The 5,764-nt window shown below is 24.6% G+C and overlaps 1 long non-coding RNA gene across 1 annotated transcript; it reads right to left on the bottom strand.

Annotated features, from left to right (window-relative positions):
- Positions 1-3,516: 3,516 nt before the first annotated feature.
- LOC131646084 (uncharacterized) lies at positions 3,517-5,456 on the bottom strand. Its single transcript, XR_009297283.1, has 4 exons — positions 5,236-5,456; positions 5,019-5,140; positions 3,865-4,137; positions 3,517-3,709 (listed from the first exon to the last, which is right to left on the bottom strand). It is a non-coding gene; the product is annotated as an uncharacterized LOC131646084 (long non-coding RNA).
- Positions 5,457-5,764: the final 308 nt, after the last annotated feature.

Genomic DNA, 5,764 nt, shown 5'->3' with positions numbered 1-5,764 from the left:
ACAATATGTAGAAATTAATATGATTTATTTTGAAGAATTAAATATTATTAGGCTTAATTGCAACTTTGGTCCCCCTATTTTGTCTTTTTCTCGATTTTAGTCCCCCCATTTTTAAAATCACGATTTTGGTCCCCTTTTGAGTTTTCTATTGAAAAAGAGATAGGAATTAAGCCATATTATTATTTAAAAATCAAGAAAAAGACAAAATAGAGGGACTAAAGTTGCAATTAAGCCATATTATTATTATTATTATTATTATTATTATTTTTTTTATTATTTTTATTATTTTTATTTTTGAATAAATTTTTGCTATAAAATAACATTTTATTAAATTGTAATTATTTTTTAAGAATTTTTTTTATCTGTAATAAATACTAAGTATAAAGAAATGTAAAAAAATATAATCTTCATATTAAACAGAATAATTAAAAGAGAATAATTAAAAAATAATAATTAAAAGATAATTTGGATTATAAGATATAATAATGTTAGTTGAATATAATAGTGTTAATTAAAAAAATTATATTATTATTATTATTATTATTATTATCATTATTTGATAATTAAAAATTGTTTTTTTATAAAAAAAATGAGAATTAGGATATGAGATATAATAGTATTAGTTGAATATATTATTTTATTATTATTATTATTATTATTATTATTATTATTGTTATTAATTGTGGTAGTTAGTTATTATATTATATTATTGTTATTATTATTATTATAATTATTTTAATATTTTTAATAGTTAGATATTAATTATTATTATTATTATTATTATTATTATTATTATTAATAGCGATGATTTAGTTTAGTATTATATTCTTATTTATTTTATTATAGAGTTTGTATAATTACGATTCGTATATAAAATTATTATCAAATGACAATTATCTACATATTATTATTTTAATATTTTTATTAGTTAGATATTATATTATTATTATTTATTATTATTATTATTAATGATGGTTTAGTTTAGTATTATATTATTATTATTATTTATTTTAATATATAGAGTTTGTATAATTAGGGTTTTATTTAAAATTATTATCAAATGACATGTGGCGAGAATTGTTACCAAGAAGACATGTGGCTAGGGTTGCCATCATGACTTCTTTGCATTTATATTAAGTAGATATATATATATATATATATATATATATATATATATATATATATATATATATATATATATATATATATATATATATATATATATATATATATATATATATATATATATATATATTTGTTTTTATATATTTAGATACTAGTAGAAGACCCGTGCGTTCGCACGAGTAAATCAAATTTTAAGATGAATAACGCATTACAAATGTAAAAAAAGAAGTTTAAAATTCGAATGAGGAATGTTAATCTAAGATTAACCAAATATAATATAGCTGAAATGAATCTACATATAGTAGCTAAAAAACATGGAAATGTCATAATCATTTATATCTTAGGTCATTTGATAAGGATGGGTTGTTGGTGATATACCATTGTTATTATAAAATTACTAATAACTGTAAATATTTAAAAATATAAATGTAGTAAATATTTATAAATATCTTGTTGATTTAAATAAAAGGGTATCGTGGTGATAGTGACCTGTAAAAATAGTGATTTACAGTGGTAAAATATATATGAGTCGATAAATTTCATATATCTAATATGAGTTGATAAATTCAATGTCTAATATCTATAAATATTTATAAATATAACTAATAAGTATAAATATTTACAAATATTTTGTTGGTTAAAATAAACAATGTATTTTAGTGATAGTGATCCGTAAAAATAGTGAGTTTCAATAAGAAAATCCATAAGAATTGGTCAAATTTATAACTATCACTCCCGTTGTTTCCCTAGAATATAATAAATTGATAGTTTTAGTGATATCACTCAATTATTTCCTTAAAATTTAAAATATCACTCTCATTTTTTTAAAATTTATAAATATCACTCTCAATTGTATTAAATTAAAATACAAAATTAAAAAGTGGATACGAAGAAATCTTTATTTTTTACATTTAAAAATAAAGATTTTGTATCTCAAATAAAAATAATTGTCAATTAAAATAAAATATATATTACATTAGTAGTGACCCATAAAATAAAAAAGTTAATTGTCTGCGAAGCTATTAAATATTCTTCAATTTAATAAAATAAATTATTAATTTTATTAAATTTAAGAAATAGATTAATTATTATTTTGAGTAATAGTAAATAAATAGAATTAATTAAATATATTGTAAAGTAAAATTTTCAAACTTAAATTTATGTAGATGTCAACCTTTTTTTTTCATTAAACTATATTAAATTGAATTACTAACAAAGATTTTGAAATAAAATAAAGAGATAAAATATTTAATTCATATATAATGCTAAATTATGCAATTTTTTATCATCTTAAAAATGTCTATATTTATTACAATTAAAAATACTCAAATTTCATCATTCTACTATATTTTTCGATGCCAATAGTTATTTTAATTAAAGTTAAGTTACAGAAAAATATAAAAGCATCTATTATAAATAATGGGCATGTTTGTTTTAAAATAAATAGTAAAAAAATGGAAAAGAATATATATATATATATATATATATATATATATATATATATATATATATATATATATATATATATATATATATATATATATATATATATATATATATATATATATATATATATATATATATATATATATATATAAACTTTGAATTTAATAATTTATATATTCTGATATACTAAATTAATGAATTTAAGTACAATTTTAATGTCCAAATGTAATTGTATAATATCAATTCACTATTTAAGTAGAGTTATATCTATCAATTATTCTACTATAAATGTTACAATTTTTTTTCTAATTAAAATGCATTAAACTGAATTAATAGCAAAGATATTATCAATAATTTTAATTAAAGTCAAATATATAAAATATTTGAAAATCAAATGAATAAATATAGTGATTTAGGAATAAATCGAGCAATAGACATTGAAAGCATATTATATAAGTAGCTGTGGCATAAACATAACTATGTCACAGAGGAAACTTGTCAGAAACTTAAATCCCATGGACGGCTTTGAGATGGCAGCAGAGATATCGACAACAAAGTAGAAGGGTAAGAATGATACTGCTGATAGCTCTTCCAACTCCTTCACCTATAGAGAGATTCACAAGAAGGAAATGCACCAAAGAAATCCGATACAAATTACTGACAAAATCTTAAAACAACCACAAAATTAACCAATTTAGTAAATAACAATGGTTCAATTAAAAGAGATGGTCTGTATTATTTTTCATGACCTGGATTGCTGTCTTGAATCTTGCATCTGTGCAGTGATTGTTGTCTTTATTATTTCTCATTGTTTTGTTTACTACAACGGCTAACCGATAAAGGGCACTGCTAAACTGATAGTGAATTTGTAAAATTGTAAAACTGATAGTAAACTTGTTTTATTATGTCTAAACTGTAGTACAGCTAAAACACTGCTTTATCCATCTATTGTAGCAGTTGTTCATATCACTTTTGCTTTTTGGTCCAATTATATTTGAAAGAAAATTACCATAAAATGATTGTGTGTCTAGCAGCTCCTTCAGAAACTGGGGACTTTATCCATCTATTCCTTTGATAATTCTGCAGGCTTCCATCCTCGGATACATGTGATCCATTTTTATTCTCCAACCTATCATTGCTGCTAACACCATCCGATAGCATAGGTCTTAATGAAAGTCAAGCAAATTTTATAGTGTAGTCATCAATTGAAAGACTAATGAAGCTTTTAGGATATGATCCAGGTTCTTGATTTCATCCGCATATATTATTTAAATTTTAAAAGTTCAAGCATACCAGTTCAAGCACATTGTATCCTCTGCCATCTCAAAGAGTCTTCAACTTCACCACCAGCTTCCAAGGGCTTTATGCATATACACTTGAGTGAGATGCAAGTGCTTTATGTATTCTCCAGAGTAATATTGTTGTATCTTGGGATCCTGACACCAGGTGGTTACTATCGGATGAAAGGCCGAGGCAAGTTACTGGAGCACGGGGCGCATTGGCTGTTTCCAAGATTCTGGTTCCATCAGAGGATATCACCCTAAATACTATTATCAGCATGCCCACCTAATCAAAAGTCAAATTTTCAGGTTAGAAACAAAATACCTAGCCAGTGCCCAGTACAATTAGCAAGTACCACTCAAACAAAAAATAAACTTTTCAAAATAGATGCATAGTTGAATTATCTGTTTAAAATTGTGGCTAAAATTAATATACAGGATGCTGGAATAAGTGTACAATTTGTTTTTCCACTGCTTCAATTAATTTAAATTTTCCTGTGTAAAGGTGTAAATTCTGTGTGACTATACTTAGATCACACTCCTTGTATTTATAATGGTATTACAAAACTCATACTCCAGTCCAATTCAAATGCAGTCCTAAAAGCTAGCATACATAAGCCGAACTCGGTGCCCATTCATTACCAATTACACGTCATTCGACATCTACATTTTAGAGGCAAACATTCAACCAAAATCTAAAACTAAAACACTCCCACAAAATTATTTTTTCACTATTTTAAACAGCCATAATTATAAATGTTTTATCAACTAATGTAAGTGTCATTGCATAAATTGTTAATGCAATAGATAGGCATCAGACATTTGAGAAAATATAGTGGAAATAAATATTAGTTTATCATGGTTGAGAAAATACAGTGGATCCAAACCATGAAGGATCCAAATTTCATTAGACATATGTGATTCATTAGACATATGCAGACCTAGTACAATGACAATCTTATCCAATGCATAAATCATCTACTACTATTATGATGTGGAAACCTAGTAATGTATATCTTTTATCTTTTCTGGAAATTAAAAACTTTAACAGATGTATCAAAACTACCAAAGAATAAGATATTAAATGCAATAAGGACTATCATTAAAAGACCCACAGACAATATTCTGGTGATTTTCTAATCATATCCAAGAGTTGCAGATATATACTCTCTCACAGTGCCTTGGAATCCTGGTCCCACAATTGTTGTTTCCACATAACCAAGCTGAGATGTTATAATGTCCATTGAACAGGGCAGATATAATAGAACCAAATCCACCACCCCGGAATACTGAGACATCATAATTATTGTCATATTATTAGTTTTTAGAAGCTGATAGAAAAGTGACTGTTGGTTCAAAAAAATTTAAGTATAACATTACTCACCGCTTTTGGGATAAGAAAACCGGAAAAAGATTCTACAGGGAGTAAACAGCTGAAGAAATAACAGCAGCTAGCTATTGTGAAGCTGTAAAACCATTTGCCATCATTCCGTAGAATTGATTCTAGTGAAGTAGAATTGATTTTGACAACTATGAATGTTCATCCAAAAAGAAAATTCATAAAGTTAATAACAAACAAAACAGTAAACTTGAAATTGAATTAAACACAACAAATTAAACAAAGATTCAAAGCAAGAAAAAAACTAACTAATAACAGAACAAATACCCAAATTAGAACTGAAAAGACTCTTCCAATGTGAATTTTCAGAATCAAAGGCCCATTGAGAAAGCATTACCATTCTTCACGCTGGATTTATGTCCCTATTAACAACAGGTTAGTTTCAGCTTTAGCATAAGATCAAAGGCTTTAAAATTAATGGGTCAAACAAAAATGATATGCATAGAAAAGTTATCCTTATGCTCTAGCCTCTCAGCAACATAAAATCAATGGCATATTCATACAACACTGTTGT

The sequence above is a fragment of the Vicia villosa genome, linkage group LG2 (genome assembly GCF_029867415.1).
Source record: "Vicia villosa cultivar HV-30 ecotype Madison, WI linkage group LG2, Vvil1.0, whole genome shotgun sequence".
NCBI lineage: Eukaryota > Viridiplantae > Streptophyta > Magnoliopsida > Fabales > Fabaceae > Vicia > Vicia villosa.
The sequence above is the reverse complement of the archived record's forward strand: the minus strand, read 5'-3'. Positions and strand labels throughout refer to the sequence as shown.